The sequence below is a fragment of the Micropterus salmoides genome, unplaced genomic scaffold (assembly GCF_014851395.1).
Source record: "Micropterus salmoides isolate LMB-PRFRI ecotype aquatic unplaced genomic scaffold, ASM1485139v1 Ms_hic_scaffold_470, whole genome shotgun sequence".
NCBI lineage: Eukaryota > Metazoa > Chordata > Actinopteri > Centrarchiformes > Centrarchidae > Micropterus > Micropterus salmoides.
The window spans coordinates 9,818-26,753 of NW_024044151.1; the positions used below are offsets into that span (position 1 = coordinate 9,818).

At 39.5% G+C, this 16,936-nt stretch overlaps 1 long non-coding RNA gene across 1 annotated transcript; it reads left to right on the forward strand.

Moving 5' to 3' along the window:
- Positions 1-234: 234 nt before the first annotated feature.
- On the forward strand, positions 235-15,718 carry LOC119888061. The gene is made up of 4 exons (XR_005441840.1): positions 235-268; positions 11,441-11,525; positions 12,331-12,405; positions 15,473-15,718. It is a non-coding gene; the product is annotated as an uncharacterized LOC119888061 (long non-coding RNA).
- Positions 15,719-16,936: the final 1,218 nt, after the last annotated feature.

Below are 16,936 nucleotides of genomic sequence, written 5' to 3' on the forward strand. Positions count from 1 at the left end.
AGAGCTTTTAAAAATACCAGACAATCAAGCTGTTTTCTACCTTTTTATATTGTTTTGTTTTATAAGCAAAATAATTGTGTCTTGTGTTTTCCTTTTTCAGGAAGTAGTTTTGTAGTGAGCATGGGCAGCTTCCTGGATGTATCTAATTGGCTAAACCCAGCCAAGGTAACCCTCTACTATCAGACAAATTCATCCACGCAGTGGGTTCGGGACTACTGCGGCCAGAGGGCCACTGAGCCCTGCGAGCAGATTTGTGATCAGGACACAGGTTAGTCCTTACTAACATGCAGACACACATGTACACACGGGGTCCATATGTTGAGCAAATAATATAATTTCACTGATTATTTGTTTTTATATAGCAACCAGTTATTACTGAAATATTTCTGTCCAATAAATGGTATGAAATGTAGCAGCAGAAAAAGCTACATAGGCTCAAATATATGGGGGCTCAAAGTCACACCCTCATGACTCCATGCTGAATTAACACAACACCTAGTACGTTCATTTAGGTCCTCATAGTGAACATAACATGATATATTCGGTAGATCATAAAAGCTTTATATATTGTTAAAGAAAAAAGCTTGCAAAAAGCCTGGGATTCATAATCAGCCTATAAAAATCTAAATCTAACAATGTAAAATAATGACATTAAATTAACTTACTTTCCACTAGTTACAATATTTACATTCTTCATGCCATTTTTCAAGCCATGTTGAGTATTTTGAAATTAGAAGAAAATACAGGACATTTGAACCTCTTTCATGTTGTGATAATTGCAAGGACTGCAATACCCAAAACATGAAGGAAGGAAGGACAACTTTTTTTGCATCAGGTTTACCTTCATAAATGTGTTTCTGTGTTTCTGATCTTAAAAAGTATTTGGGCAAGCCTGGTAGAACTGCTTTATACAGATCTAATAGATGGTGTTCATATTGATAATGTGATTATTGTCATGGAGTAATGACTCGTTTGGATTCAGATTGGCCACTCTATTCCACTCTTTTAAACTATTAAATTAGGTCTAATATTAGCCATTGCCAGTTCCACTGGGCCAGTCAGATGACAGCAATGTGACCAAAAAGAAAAGGGAAAAAGCAAGATCATGTGATAGGCTAAACCTTTTGTATGCACCACTGCATATTATCATTGCTGTATCATAGAAGCAGTAGGCCTTTTAAGCATTAAACAGAAAATAGCGGAATATATTAACCAAGTCAAGACAATATTTTTATTGAAAAACAAGAATGAATTTGGCATTAATGCTGAATTCAAAGCTTTCTTTTGAAGAGTTGTCATGTTTTGTAGAGGACCTTTATGATTGGTGAGAAAATATACACTCAGATTAAGTAGCCAAGCTGAGCTTTTGAATTGGGTATATTTGCTTTTGTCTTCTATAGTTTGAGCCTAAGCTAGAGAACACCATTGTTAGTAACTAAGCAGAAGCCCTCGCTGCTTGTTGCCCCATCCAGGTAAATAATCACCAACTTCCACTGCAGTATGTACACAACCAGCTTGTACAATTTCCCCCTTATTTGTGCTGACATTAAAACTATACCAACAAAAGCCAAGAGTGCAGCGTGATGATATTTATCTTCCCTTGAGTGGCGGGACTCCCTTGTGCATTTCGTTTCCAACTAGATAAAGTCTAAGCTCATTAGAATGGATTACATCTGTAATGTATGTGAAGTTTATGGCACCCTGGTCAAGGGCATGTTGGGGGCTGATGCATAATGTATTAGAGCTCCAGACACTCAACTGAGTCAGTGCACATGAATATGCCAAAGTTGGAGTGTGTTTCAGTAATGGCTATAATTCAATGTTATCATTTACTCATCCAGACCTCAGTAAGTTTTGAATTCTCACTTTATTAGTACTTCTGTTTACCCCTGTCTCCTGGTCTCTCTCCATTTATTTCTCTTTTCATCTGTCCTTTTCAACAGCAAGATTATTTGATCAGTAATTGCCCTGAAGTATGTTGTAACTCCTCAGGGCAACCGCATCCATCTGGCAGCAAAATTGAAGGTGTTCTTCAAAAGAGCTTTCGATTCCCATCACTGTGCTCTAGCCTGTATTATTGTATCTGCACAACAGCACTCAACAATGACACACACACACAGACAACTGTGTTGTTTCTAAAGACAGTACACCTAAATTAACTTTTTCATCCAGTACGTTTATTGTAGTTCCAACAATGGGGTGAACCACTGGTTGTGAGATGTTAAAGGGTAAATCACATAGGGAAGAAAAGTGCAGCTGAACTGCTCTCTGTGCCTGCAGACTTTCCAGCATGCTGCAACTGGGGCCACAACAATAAGCAATGTCATTGTGGGGGATTTATCTGTAACGGGAAAACACGTGCCTGGACGAGTCTTGTTTAATTGTGGAAAACACACAAAAACGTTGTGTACATAGATGCCCATAATGCATTTGGAAATATACTGTATTTTACATATATGGACCTTAAATTCAAACGTTTAAGCCATTCACATCAGTTTTCCCCAAACATGTACACAAATCCACCGGCAGTGACACTTCTTTGTTATGTCGGTCTGTGCTCTATAATCACAAGCAGGTATGGTTTCACCAAGTATTCTCTGCTCATCTCTATCTTGCACCTCCAACCTGCTTCAGTGTCACACTGGCTTACTGTCACTGCTACGGAGTACCAGTCCGTGTGCCTGGATAATCAATCTTCTCTGTCTTCACCTTCTCTCAATTCAATTCAGTATGCTTTATTGGCATGAGTGGAACAAAGGCGATATCGCTAAAGTGTCAAGTAAATAGGGAGGTTAAAGAAAAAGGTACAATTCATAAAATCAAGAAAATAGCAGAAAACAATGAACACTGGTGGTGGTGTTTGTACGAGCGTGTGTGTGTGTGTGTGTGTGTGTGTGTGTGTGTGTGTGTGTGTGTGTGTGTGTGTGTACACAATTGTCCCTGACACAACGTCTAGCATGGAGTTTAGTGGATAAATGGCATGATGAAACTGTGTAAGTAACTTTTACATATAATAACATCATGACAATATAACAGGTGATTTTAATTTTAAAAAGAAGCACACACACACACCACACACTCCTATAAGAGAAAACATATTGAATCTGCCCCAAGGTGTTTGGGCAGAATGGCTTCTCTGTATAATGAGCGTACATTTGCATCAGGGCAACAATAACTCGCATACCATGAACCTTGAAATGTGAAAATCACCCACGCGGACAGGGTGAGATACTAGAAATCATTACAATGAAATACGTCATTTGCAACATGAGCTTGGTTATTCAGGTGGAAGAGTGAAGAGAAATTATTTGTGGTCCCAAGTGATTGCCACTTGAACTGCTTTACATTTTAGGCTCTTAATTTTAGAACAGATGGGGACACAAGGGTGACATAACTGTGTCAGGTTGCGTGTTGTGTAGAAACCTGGCTTGAATGTAACAAGAAAGGGACTGGGTGAGCACAGTTAGATAATTGTTGTCACCAAATGACCATTTCGAACCACAGGTGATGAGCTCTAAAGTAGGCCAGCAACATATTCGCATCAGTCAACCATAACTTTTGGCATCACTGAAAAGGCTCTGTGGGTGGCAGTGTCTTGTGTATGTTTGGTTAAATCCCATGCGGCTTCACAACTTCCACCAAGCACATAACTCTCAGTTTGTTTTTATTCTCATTTTTTGTTTTGAAGTATGTGTTACTGTACAGCAGTACAAGCCATCACTGAGTGTCCCACTGTGTACAACTTCTGCTACCTTCAACTCTGTTCTCCGTTTCCACACATTTCCAAAAGACAGTGAACTACAGAGGAGGTGAGTAGTGAATATCTGACGAGGCAATTTTCCCATGAGGCTGCAGCAACTGGCTCCTACGGAATTGATCAAGCCTCCAACTTAAGCCAGATGTAAATGTCGAAAAAATGAAGGCTGTCCCAGTGCTTTTTCATTGGAACAGCTGGCCTGCCCCTCTGACCAGGGTTTAGTAAAGGAAAGAGTGACCAAATACAGACTCAACCGAAAATAAGGATCTCCTATGGCTGTAGATCAGCAAGATCACCACTACTGAGTCTGCACTTGATATCTCTCCGGACCACACTGAAGATCTCTGGGCAGAGTGAGGAAGGGTATAGACACAAATCTTCTTTGATCATCACCTTCAATCCTAAGTTTTCCAGTTTTGTCTCATTTAAAGACAATAAAGCAACCATTTTATTAGATATCCAACTGCTGGAAATTGAAAGATGTTATTAGTCTGCATCTCAGGAGTACTTCCTGTGTCTACGTAGCCGGAGGTATAATTATTGTAAAGATATTGCAGACCAGTCTTACACACCTCAGAATCAAAGAACATGAGAGTTGCAGGAACCAGTTAGCAGACGTTAACAAACACAATAACTAGGCCAGGCTAATGTTAGCCATGTTAGCTTCATTTGCAGGTAAACTGAAGCTAGCTCTGAAACAAGTTTTAACTCCCAACATTAAATCTCTTTGCTGAAACACACACAAATAAAAACTCTGTTTCAATTTTCAAGTAAACCCACCTGACTTCAGTGTTCTTGCCTGTGTAGTTGCTGTGACATATATTAAGTTGGTGCTCGCTTTATGTTGCATTGTAAAACTTTCTTAAACTGGTGCAAAATTTTGTTAACACTATTAGATATAAATTATCCTGGCCATTCAAATGAATGCAAAAACCACGAAGACCGCACAGCATTTATCATTATATAAACTGGCTTTCTCTTAGAATTCCCAACTCTCATTGACTTTCCTGAGGAAAAATTAAATCTGCGCTTGCAATCTGCCTAAAACAAACATCTGATTTATTAAGACAGAAAGGTAATAAGAATTGCTCGCAAAGCACACAGTGGTGGTTTGTTTAAGATTAGCAAGAGCAGGAAAGAAAACAAAATGGTGTGATGACAAAATACCAATTATCTCCTCATCAGTTGGAGCCATTGAATGGGCTCCTAACATATCTTAAAATAGAATGATAAAAAAGCACACAAAAGAAAATATAGCTTATGAAAAAATAAATAAATCATTGAGCCACTTCATCAGCTATGGCAACTGGTCCAAACTCATAACATAGCAGACGGATGGCACTGATATGGCAGATGAACTCCAGCCAAATGCACACAGCAAATGTAAAAGGAGTGAAGTTACCATCATGCATTAGCAGCACAGTGAAGTTCAAGTTTAATGACCACACTACCACAACGCCCCCATTTTCTCCTTGTAGGGTGTTTTTACTGCTGGCTTTATCTTTTTAAGAAGCAGGTTTTTATTATCTAATTCAGCACAATTCTGTCTTCTGTCATTGAACTTTCTAAAGAATAGCTACAGTCAGTTTAAGTTTCTTTTCTCATCTATAACCTTCATCTTAATAGGCCTGCACTATATCTGAACCAGGTCATTAGAGACAGAGAATCTGCCACACAAAACTCATTCTTGTAAATTGTCTAAAGGTTAGTTAATCCAGCGGAATTTGTAATCAAGCAGACATATCTCTTCCTGTTAATTGCTTGATCCTCACTTAAATGCATTTGCATAAAGAAAAGAGCTGTATTTCGCTGATTACTTGCAAAGTGTGTTTCGGATTACAGGCAAACTGCTTCTGGGCTGGTGCACCTCATCTGAAACAAGGTGGAAAAGACTTAAAATGTATCCCTCTGCAGCCTCCAGGCCTACAAACATATGGCTGTACAATAAATGTACCTCTCCTGACTGTGCTGCTAGACTGCTTTGTGCACTTATGTATAAGCTTTATATCTTAATCAATTATCCACACTTTATCCATGAGTAATTACTCTTTTCTGCCTGTGAATAAATTTGCTAATCGTTGTATTGTTAATGACATCATGTGGTCTCTCCTTACATCTAAAGGAGGAGTGTCCAATTCTAAATACCACAAAGACCAACTTCTCTCAGAGCTTATTGAGGTGAGAAATCAAACATAGCGTTAGTTTAGGCAGGCAAGAAGTCAGACTCAGCTCACAGTCACAGCACATCAGCTGACAGCTCAGCTGATTGCTCGCTTAGCATTCATTGGCCAATTCCATACAAGGCACCTGATTTAAGCTGCTATTGTGTGGGGACAAAGTGGACCCAAACGCAACTCTGGGGATTAACAGGTTTTATTTGGGGGAAAATGGGGTTGAGGGACTAGAGTTGAGGGGGAGGTGGATTCCGGGGAAACACAGGCACGGGGAACCAAGGAGACTAAGACCAGAGAGCCGGGGAACACTGGGGGCCGAGGAAGAGAGGAGGCATGGGAGAACTGGGAGGATGCCGTGGGGGGGAAGTCCGAGGGGAAGGGCAGGTGAACGAGCCCAGCTGACTTGGCTGAGGACGAGGGTGAGTGAACCTGGGCAGAGACAGACAGACGAAGCACAGTGAAATCGAAAAGATGCTGAATACGTGTGAGCTTGATAGGTGAAGTGGCACCAGGTAAGGAGCAACGACGATCAAGCAGAGGTAGCGTGGAGAACCGGGGTTGAAGTACTGGCAGAGATGGAGTTGATTGCTGGCAGGTGTGGCAGGCAGAGGAGGTGGCTGACGAGCTGCAGGTGCAGGTCGTTGGCTGGGCTCAGGAGCGGAGGGAGAGAGAGAGAGAGCACACACAGGGGAGGAGACACAGGGAGGCAGGCACAGAACAGGGAAAACAGAATCACAGACAAAAAAAGGAGAAATAACCAGGACACTCACGTCAGCCGGGCTGCCACCACAACAGCTATAGCCTTCCTGCCCTTGCTGCTTCCTCTGCAAGCAGCTTGTAACCCGCCTCTACACCAACTCTTCATTTCAGGCCATACCTGATTAATCGTGGCATTCTGTTATCAATACTTGCTCAGTTCTATAGGGGGTTATTGCTGCTCTCTACCTCCGACATTCCATGTAGGCCCGTGGAAGGGCAGGAAGATCCCAGAGGAGAGCCACACTGCCAAAAATAACTTACTGCAGCGCAAATCCATCTCTTGATGTAGCCGGTTCTATTTTGCAAAGTTGCATTGGATTATTAATATTGGGAAATAGAATTTTATGTTTTCAAAATATTGATCTTTTGACATGACTACAGGACATAACACAAGCAATGCCATGGGAGCCAAGATGAAACCGGAAGGGACAGGTTTACTCTATGCTTGCAATCAAAGCTAAAACTAAAGCTTCCAGTTCACCGTGTTTCCAGTTTCCACTGTTTTTTGCAACAATGCAGTCGAATTTACTGAGAGCTTTTACTTTGAAAGGTTCTTAAGGACATTCAAAAGAGTCTGGCGTGCTTGACGCAACTCTAAAAAAGCCGTCCGTAAACGTGTGATTGGATTCCCCTGAATTTGATCAGGGAAATGAAAATATGCGTTCATAGGTTTATGAATGTGGATCAAATGCCGCGATGCGCACACACACTGCAGCACATGCTTTAATTGTGAACATGTGCAAAAGTATACTTATAATCAATGTCAATTAATCAAAAATATCCACCGTATATTATTCAGTTGTTTACTGTAGTATTTGATCAAATTTCATCCAAATGAGTTCAGAAACACTTATACAGCAATCAGAATACTGATTTTGAATCAGAATGGCACAGATCAGTCAAATGCATGTAGCTATTCCAGTTTTGTTTTGGTATCTATGCAGAATCTGGTATTATATTCCATTTGCATATTTTTACTCTGATTTTCTCTGAGAGGCTTCACCTTAGACCCTAAATCCGAAGACTCTGCTTTGACACATGTATTACCTTTTTGCTACATTACCTTGGGGCACTCCTGTGCCATTGGGGATAGCCTAATGAGTTGACTATGTTGCTAACACATTCATTTAAGTTAAACTGAATAAGGCAAAAGTAGCCATTAATTCTGTTTTTTACGTTAGAGATCTGATGTGGCTGTGCTACTGATACACTGTATGATATGATGACACAGTCTTAGCGTTACCTTTTTTTTTGTTGGATAAACTATTTTGTTTAATGTTGACATCCAAAACATCTAGTAATATGTCCAAATACGAACAGGTGTTTTGGGCCTCAAGGGAGTGCTTTACATGACAGAGTGCAAGTTTAGTATTCAGCTCTGTCACTGCTGCTTGATTCCAGGCTTGCTTTGCTGGCAGTTCATTCAACAAAGAAACACCGGTAATTTACATGTAGATATTGATTAGCTTTTGTTCGTTGTGTAATGAAATCCAAAAAAAAAGATTGTTGGCCGTGTCCTATTAGGTGTCTCTTTTTGAACCAAGCACAAACTGAGTAGAACATTTGTCACCAGCAGGCACAATCTTGTCAGAAATGCTCCTGGATGCAGCCTGCTCCCATCTCCTCTTCAATTAATCAGATGTGCAGTCAGGCATTTTCGCCAGCAAATCAGAGTTTGCTTTGTAGATCTTTCCTGTTGCATATGTAAGAAGAAAATCTCAAGTTGAGGCACTGTTGTTGGCCTAACCACTAACAGACTACTAATGAAAATACCAATCCCAGCCTTTGGCAGCCTGAAAATGGAATGAAAAGAGCAACAAAAAAAGGATATTTAAATGTCCTCTCTCCCTCACCAGCATGTAACTGGGAACATGTGACCTGACTGAACATGTGCGAGATGGATTTTATTAAGCACTGCCTCTGGCAGTCAGGAAGAATTAAATATAACTAGGTTAAATGTGTATGTAAAGAGTAGCAGTGGGAAATGGAGGTGTGTGTCTATGAATTTGTGCTTATGTGTGCAACATGAACAGGATACATGTTTTGGTACATGGGAGTATGAAAACAAAGGAGAATGTCTTCCTAAGAAAAACAACAGCATTGGTCATTTCAGCAACTGGAGAGGAGGAGCCACAAAGTCCGCAGAGGGCGAGATGGCCAGGGCAGATGGATTAATCAACACAATGTCGGACTTTAACAGAGGAGAATACTGTTTGTTTTCCATTTCAAGTCAGTTGGTTTCCCTTATTCATGGTAAGGGTAGTGATTGTGCAGTGGACAAGTCACATGCCTATGGCCTGGGAGACCTGGGTTTGATTCCCCCTCTGACATTTACCAATGTGTCCCTGAGCAAGACACTTAACTACTAGTTGCTCCAGAGGCGTGTGACCTCTGACCTCATTCTGTAACCTTAACAAGTAGTTGTTATTGTAAGCATGACAACGAAGGCCCCCTTACTTTAACAAAGTAGTGCTTTTAACCCAAACTGTGATCTTTCCCTAATGCTAACTAAGTCTAACCAGATCTTGATTTGTTGTTGCTTTGGAAGCTACGGATAAATGCTGTCGTCCTGCCAACAGGGGTAGGGATAGTTTTTATTTTTTAGGAGATATGCTGTTATGTACTGAAAGTTTTTTGATCAAAATATGAAAATATATTCTCATCATGGAGTTAATTATTATCTTTTAATCTTTATGTGCATTATCCGTCTTTTATTTTAATGGCTGAATTTCGGATTTTGGATTTTTACTTGTGCCCACATTATAAAGTGAAGCCATTTCCAGAGCTCTTGCTCTTCATTTAGTAAGGGCACATGTAATAGCCACAAGCAAATAAAGCCATGCTTGTTGCTTCCCTGTGACTGAATCCTGGTGGTGCATCACTCCCCGAGTGAGCCTATAAACTCAACCAGTAAATTATTAATCACTAGGTGATAAAATGTGAATGGTGTTGCCTGGGTGGCCATTACACATTTTTCCAGTGTTATGCCTCCAAATAGGTCAACAGAAAGCAGACAGTACCATTTATTTTGGGAACACTGCTAATAGAAAAATTGGTAGAGCTATCCATGACTTCATTCATCCACTTAAAAGGTATTATACATGCAGTGTATTCTAAATGTTTTATTTACTATACATGACACTATAAAGCAAGTCTGACTTTATCAAGCTGATGGAAGTGGCCCACATAAAGAAAACCAAACAAATATTCAGTGGTTTGGTTAATATTATCTGAGAAGCGGTAACCTAACAGTGCAGGAGAGCATAGTTATTGTGTGTATAGATACAGCACATACAAGCACATTGTTCACATTATAAAGGTTTGTTTACAGAGAGAGATTTTCAAGATACAGATCTAAAAGAAAAAGCTATAAAATGGTTAAGCGCTTACCTATTTTATGTTAGTGTTCCCATGTATTGTTATGTACTAGGTCTTATACATATAAAAGTAAGATCCACTATGCTTGTCCTTCTGTTGATTCAGTGTGTAGGTGCTTCATTTAAGGCTACGTGTCTGAGGAAGTGTTATGACCTGGCTCAAAAGGCCACAACAACAGGGAGACACACCATGGTAAAAGTTTAACAAAATATGTTTATTTAAACCAAAGTTAACCAAATTAAGAGGTATTTCAAACTAATCTAATCAAAGTATGAGGTATGTAGTCTGTGCAGGATGATGGTTGCATGAATGTATATGTGTAAAGGTGTTGTAGTAGGCAAAAACAAGGTAAATACCACAGAGTAAGAGTCTAAAACCAAAGAAAACCAAACTAAAGGGGAAACCGGGGAGCTGTCTGCAGAGAGGTCTGACCTGGCCTTGACAGCAACCTCCTGCAGAATTAGAAGACAACAAAGAGAGAGGCCACACCCACACAGGGCGTCACAGGAAGAAATACATCACATTCATTCCACACACACACCAACTACATTTTTACTACCAACTAGTCACTTTGACTGGTTATTAAAAGTACTATGACATTGACAAGCATGTTACATTACGAAAAGCAACGGGTGGTTTTAAATGTAATGGCTAGCTTTTGAGGCAGCAGCACCAGATGCAAAGCTGCTCTTCTGCCATCTGAATCTCTGAATGCGTTCTGGCATGGGTGCTACCCAGACAACTGAAGAGAACTGAGCGGAGATCTTGTACTGAGACTGAGACTCTGAGATTCTCACTTTCACAAAAATAACTTTGTGAGGATGATAAAGACTTATAGCGATAATGGGAGCAAACAGAAACCCAGTCACTTTTGTCACATTCTAGCCAACAAAATCCATTTCATTGACTCCAGGGAGTACCAGTGTGTGTGCAAATGAGCAAACGTTTGTCACAGTTCTTATTTGAGTGCTGACTCATGGTGACCTCAGCACTCTTGTTAAGCTGGTGCACATGACAAAATATGTGCAGTCATAATGCTTAGTGTTATCTAAAAGATTTAGAGGGAGTGGAAATATGCAAATTCATCTTGATGGCTTGATGATGAACAATCCAAGAGAATGATTGCTACTACGTTTTGTAAACTGTTTCAGGAAATAGCCCAGCTAATGGTACTGGTATCCCTGTAAATATACTCCAGTTTTGTTCGCTGAAGAAAATTAGCTAGAGGATTTTGTTGCATGGAAAATGTTTTATTCGATGCATCTCTAATACTGTAAATGAGCAGGGCCAGATTACTTGCATGGTAATTTATTCAGCTATTGAGGATAAATAATATCTGCCACTGTGCCCCATATTGTTTTCTCTGTCACAGGAGAATGCAGCTGTCATGAGGGTTATTCCCCCGATCCTGTCCACAAACACCTCTGTGTTCGCAGCGACTGGGGTCGAAATGAAGGGTAAGTCCTGCTTGCGCTATCCACTCATATCCGAAAAGTCACTCGTAGTCAAATGACCTTACGGCTGGTTTCGCAGTCCCTACTCCCAACTGCATTAGCGCACGATATTAACTTTACTTAAAATAAAGGTGAATTGTTCGCTGTGATGGATTAGCCTTCTGGAGCAAGTCTCTCCAGTCTCGGGGTATTCAAATGAATGGAAACCACGGTTGGAATTAATTAATAACTTACTTAGCAGGGAAGGCCAGAGAGAGAGAGGGAGAGCAATACATAGAGAGCAACACAAACAACAAAAAAACCAATAGTAGAAATTGACATGATAGGGAGAGAAAAGTAAGTTACGTGAGCCCTCTCTCTGACTCTGACCTTGTTTGACAATTAGTTGGCTTGCCCAATTATCGGTTCATTTAAAAGGTCTCACATTGTTAGTCAACTCCACCTGTCATCTGCTGGATTCAGTCCAGTCACAGATCAAATTTCCATTCACAGTTTTGTAGGATTAACAGCTGACAGAGGGTACTCTTACCCATTCGAAAACAGATCCTTTGATCAAGGGATGTTAGTTTTGACCTTGTATTTATTTATTTATTTATTTGGTATATTGTATTACTCTATACACACTGTGTGGAGTATTTAAATTGCTGCAACAACTGCAACATCTTTATGAATGAAAAAACATGATCATCCTAGATTTTTACTCAGATTACATAAACACATTTAAATGTTGTACACAATATTATTTTCAAATTGAAATGTTCATATATTTTTCTCTCTGGTTTGCTGTTCCCTGTTCTTTGTCCTCAAGTCCTTGGCCATACGCTAACTTGGAGAAAGGCTATGACCTAGTTACAGGAGAGCAGGCCCCAGAGAGGATCTTCAGGTGAGTCCTTCACTTCTGGTGCACCTCCTGAGAGCACAGGAGAGCACAACTTCTGCTGGCCATCTGTGACTCTGTGGACACACAAATGATGGTGGTGTTTTTGGCATGTGTTTGCACGCGTGTGTGTGTGTGTGTGTTTGAGCATGTGACTGAGCATACAGATAAGCAGCCGGCAGATACACATAGACACAGTTGGATGGACACACATATACACCTTGTGCTAGGTGAAGTCTCACCCATGGGCTTTTGTGTGGAGAAATAGCCCAAGGGGCAGTTCTGGATGGACGCTTTACTGCCATTTTTCTTACACTTTTTATTCTTGATCATTGTGTCTTACATTTTTCAAAAAGTGCAAGGCTAAAAGGACCCATTCCCTATCACTTAGCTGTTCCTTTTAGCATGTTTCATAACAATATAATAATAATTTTAATTTATTATAAAGCATAAAGTATCTTGTTTTGTACCTTTTATATTTTATTTTTATTTTTTTCCTTTAAATAGTACAGAGCAACTTGACCTTGTGTGTTACATGGACAAAGGCTTTTTTATACAAACAAAATACTCATGTTAATGATGACTATATGGCTTTGTAGATAGAGCTTTTAACACATATTATGAATGTAGGTAAAATATGGAATATGCTAATGTTATGCACTGTGGTATGGATTTGCTCTACCAGTTGGTAATCAGGCACTGTGGGACCATGCTTGTTCACGAACACCCACTTGATATTGACTTTTTCATGAAAAGTTGGTAAAAAGTAAAATGAATGTAATGCACTGCCTTGTAACCCTAAACAATAATAACAACAGTAGTAATTGTCTATAAACATGTGCCCTTTTTGTCTATGCACCTTTTAAAAGCTAATTTGGTCTTATCTGCATTCAGCTGTGTAACTTAATTGAGTTAAAGGATAGCAGTCATGCTCACTACCCCTCCAGTGTGTAGGTAGGAAGAGTTCTCTGTCAGAGTAATCTCGCTCGTCTTCACACTGACCTTGCAGAGTTTGCTTCTCGGCGTGAGTCCACTCTAAGAAATGAGGTACTACATCTGCAATCTTCGTTCTGCACAAAAACACATTCCATCTTTCAGCTGTCCACTGCCAGTTAAAAGCAGTACTCCAATGGCGCCGTCATACACACATACACACACACACAAGCAGCAACCAAATCTACTGCTTGGTTGAAGCGCTGTCGGTCTAGAGTTTGTGAGAGAAGATAGATGAAATAACAACGGCACACACACACACACACAGTTGCAGAGCACAATACTATCCCACACTGGGATAGCAGACAAAGTGAGTAAAGATGCAGCAACCAAGTGGAAAAACCCTCACTGGGTTCCCATTGGAAGGTTTTTATGTCAGTGCTGTGTAGGGGAGGATGGGAGAAAAGACTTCATTGCTCTTCGGCAGGCCAATGTTAGTCAGTCCTATGGCAGTGAAAAGATGGGCTTAATCATAACAGGGATTGGTTTCACATATGGGGAGCTTTGCGGGAAACCAGTGCTGCCTCTTACTTTTTATTCTTGATGCTAGGAAAAAATGCAACTTTGATCTGAAGGCACGAGTGTAACATAAAGAATGGTCAGATGAAAATGTAATTGATTAAATGTTAATAATAAAAACTTTGAGAGCAATTTTTTATTGAATTGCCTAGATAGTGAGGGGAGGTCAGAATGAGTGCAGTGCATTCAGATTCTAATTAATATACTGGCAGCAGTTTTGTTGAGGTTGAAGGTTTTTAATGCTGAGGTTTGTCAGTGCAGAAAACAGGGTGTTTCAGTAATCAGGTCTTGTACACATACAAAAGCATGTTTAACAGGTTGAGTGTCAGCAATATTTAACAGTGAATAATTTGATTTATTTAATGTGGGAGTCAAATGAGAGACTTTGAGTACATGTAGCACCAAGCTTGGTTCTTCTAGAATGTGTGGTATTGTCGCCCACCTGCTCAGATACATTAAAAGACATGATGCAAAGCACAGCCATATCCTGTGCTATTTGTGAGGCCCTACCAGGTGTCGTTATTCCCAAGTGAAAAGTCTAGGCCCCCCTGCAGGGTGTCGTCCTGAGGATATAATCTTCACTGGGGAGAAAGTGTTCTGGCAAAATGAAATTATTTTTACACCATCTTGAACAATGGTCATCAGCACACGTGTCACACAAAGCATTGTGCTGCTGAGCACATTACATTTGAATATCTGGTCTTTATAGCTAATATAATATAATAATAATAGTATATAATAGAGTATTGACTATGAGGGTAGGTCAGAATGAGTGCTATGAATTGGCTATGAGTTTATTTTACTATTGAATGTGGTTCTACTTTTGTTGCATTCTAAAAACATATTAAACAAAACCCAGTCTTTAAATAAAATAATTTATAATATATTATAATATATCATTTAAAACCCTGTAAGATTGTAGTGATTACTTTAATGTGAATCTGATGATCCAGAAACATATTTGTATATTGTATTTAATCCCGAACGCTATTTAGAATCATAAGACATATTTATCATTATATTACCCTTAATATATAAAATTATATAATGTGCCAGCAATATAAAATCCTTGCTGTCTTTCTGTCAGTCTATCACCACCCATTTACTGAGTCTTTTAAGCCTACACTTTTTGTTGTTTGTGCTCATTGCTGCAATTGTATCTTTGTATGCTTATGTATATACATACTGTACAAAATGTGTGAAATGTATGACTGGCAAAATTTTATTCGACTAAAAGTCACAAAATGCAAAACAATGCAGGTGTATTTTAAAATGTTGCTTACATATTTTTTGTCTCTTGTCTGTCACTCTATCGCAATTTATTGTTTCCACCGCGTACCCAAAAAGCTGCCACACAAACGATTTAAATGCTAATTTCACCCTCACACTTAGTCTTGCTAAAATTGTGAGACAGCTTTTCACCTCGATGAGATATATTGGCTTATTTTCATATTGTGAGATCTCGAGGTACGAGATCTCGTCACACCCCTACTAATAACAAAATGTTGTAATGTGAAATTAGGTTGACTGACATTTATGCTTTGTGGTTGTGCCAACACAGATCATTCTACAGTCTCGGGCAAGGGTTGTGGCTGCCAGTCAGCAAGAGCTTTGTGGTGCCACCAGTGGAACTATCAATCAACCCCATCGCCAGCTGTAAGACAGACGTGTTGGTTACTGAAGACCCAGGGGAGGTCAGGTCAGTCTGATTCAGCTCAAAGCTCCACATTTGAAAAACTGTGCAAAGCACTTTCCCTGCTGTCCTCTGCTGTCCTGTCTGGTCTATACAATTTTTTTTTTGGAGGGTCTCAACAAATACAGTAAAATCAGTTCTTATTGAATTCAAAACTCTGGCTGTACAGCTTGAGCTACACAAGAATACTTCATAAAGCTCCTTTGTGTCGTGGAGTGTACAAGCCCAAATATTGTCCTCACTTCAGTTGTGAGCTGTTTCCATGACACTTGCTTTAGTGTTGCTGCTGCTATTCTGACTTTAGCAGGGATGTTCATTACATATGACATTCCCATATGACTACATAGCAGGCTAATAGGACTGTCACAGTGCTACTTCATTATTATTTTATCATGGCTGTCGTCTTGATACTGTTTGTCAGTGTAATTGGCTGTAGTCACTATACTGCAGTGTGATTCATGCTATAGGCAACTGTAATTTGTTTATTTGACATTAAAAATACAGGTAAGCATTAATGAGCAGATTCTACATTCAACAAATAAAGGTTTAAGCTTTTTGCTCAAAAGGTATGCTTACTTTGCTTTAAAAAAATACTAAAACAATGCAAGGCAGCTTAAATGAAATAAAAGGCAATGTACCCATTAAGCATATAATCAGGTCATTAAATCATTGGAAGGTCTCAGATTTAGAGGACTAAAGTGAAAGGCAAAGCAGCTTTACAAAAACTTAATTATGGTCTATGCACATAGGGATTTAAAATCAAATCCAAACAGGAAAGTAGTGTCGACAAGGTTATGGTTTTGGCAGTGCCATAGTGCAATAACAAATATTGGCAACATAAGACTTGTGTTTTTACCCACCCAACCAGCCAATAGGTGCTGGCATGTATCACTGCAACTGAACATCACAAAACATGTCAGAGTATCAGCTGCAGATTAAAACAATCACCCATCTCACGAATCCAACTGACATCAGCTTGGGAAGTGATATGATGTTTGAAAACCAAATTGCCTACCACTGCTTAATAAAAACATTTCACTTGTCACACAATGCAAAGGAATGAATAACATTGTGATACAGGAGTGCAGTATATGCCTTGGAATCACTGTAACCTATAATTTTACCTTGTCACCACACAAAGTAAGTTTACACCATCTTTCAACTATAATCATCAGTACACATGGTAGCATAATGCACATTTAATAGTACTGATGCAGTGAGGCATTTTTTAATCAAAATACTGAATTGGAGAAATTATTCTCTGATGAATACTAGAGGCTGCTCAGTTGCACATCTGGAACCAGATTTTGACAAGATTTTAACAATTGAAAA